This window comes from Amphimedon queenslandica, unplaced genomic scaffold, assembly GCF_000090795.2.
Source record: "Amphimedon queenslandica unplaced genomic scaffold, v1.1 AMPQUscaffold_13099, whole genome shotgun sequence".
NCBI classification, from domain to species: Eukaryota; Metazoa; Porifera; class Demospongiae; order Haplosclerida; family Niphatidae; genus Amphimedon; species Amphimedon queenslandica.
Window position 1 is genome coordinate 30316 of NW_003546665.1, and position 1318 is coordinate 31633.

Genomic DNA, 1318 nt, shown 5'->3' on the forward strand with positions numbered 1-1318 from the left:
TATTGAATTTAATGAACATTAGTGTTTCAAAAGTTTTGTCACTCAAAAGGCATCTTTCATTAACATTAAAGCATTATAAAGTATTTTGCTGTTTTTTGAAATACTTTCATGCTCTATTTCAATTGTACATTACCAAGCGTTAGCGCTTGGTATGTAGGGTTGAGTTGGACGAGCGCACTCCCAAAATGGCCGCCATCCCAGAAGTATTGAGCCTGTGTAAATCTTCGGGAATTCTTTGTGGCTTATTCGACGGTTCAGATATCCTTTATAATTTTATGATAATACATCAGTTTTATAAAAAGTAATTAAAAACTTCCATAAGATAGTTTTACAGCAAATGAATGCTTGCATGCCTGCATGCACAAAATGTTCAGGTTTCTTTCTCCTTCTTCTTCCACAGTTAAGTAAGAACTAGTCCTAGAGTTTTTATCCTAAAAATATGATTTTTGCACCATTCTGTTGCGCTTGAGAGACGCTAGTGCAGTGTGGCTTGGCATTGTATTTCTACAAAATGATTTTTGTCGTTATTCCAAGTTGTTGGACGCCATTTTTATGCATTCAACTGCACATGCTCAGTATTATTCAATGGGGACACCTTCATTTTGCAATTACTGCTTACCTCGCTGCTTACTGACTTATCTATGATGAGATTAAGATGATGTGCCTGCCTAAACACCCTATCTACTTACACCAAGATTCACTTCAAGTGAGAGGAATTATTGTAAATTAATAAACGTTCAGTTATTAATTACTTTATATATATGTATACAGAGTTTTGTATCAGTTATGTATATACTTCAATTTGCCTTCATTCTCTTCATTACTTCAATCTCTTCAAGTAAGGTAAATATATAAAGTAAATTGTCTGTTTTATACATTTATGGGTATGTAGTCTCGCCTGCCCTTTCACTACCTGCGGAGCTGGAGGAGTGGTCTGGAGACACTACCATCTAAAATGTGTGCAAAGAGGAACACATGGTTGACCTACATCATGTGATAGAGGAGACCAGATAGGTCAAAATAGCTGAAACAGATGCTTTGCAGCTAAGAAAAGTTGAGGATAGAGTCCCTTTGGACATCTCTTTCAGATCCTTCCTCCGGAGGTAAGCGAAGGGGTGGGGCGAGACTAATGGGTATGTTAAATGGTGGGCTTAAACGCCCTCCCCAGTCCATGTCCATGTACGTGCAGCCTCAATTAGGGAGTGGCTTCCATGGATCATGCATGGCCGTGTCCTACTACTATTATATTTAGGCCACTTCAATTAGATTTATACCCGTTTCCCACCCACATGGTCCCCCCTCACTATTTCATTACTGT

General features: G+C 38.3%; 1 long non-coding RNA gene across 1 annotated transcript; it reads left to right on the top strand.

Annotated features, from left to right (window-relative positions):
• Positions 1-524: 524 nt before the first annotated feature.
• On the top strand, positions 525-1311 carry LOC109585225 (uncharacterized). Its single transcript, XR_002186389.1, has 3 exons — positions 525-706; positions 772-843; positions 893-1311. It is a non-coding gene; the product is annotated as an uncharacterized LOC109585225 (long non-coding RNA).
• Positions 1312-1318: the final 7 nt, after the last annotated feature.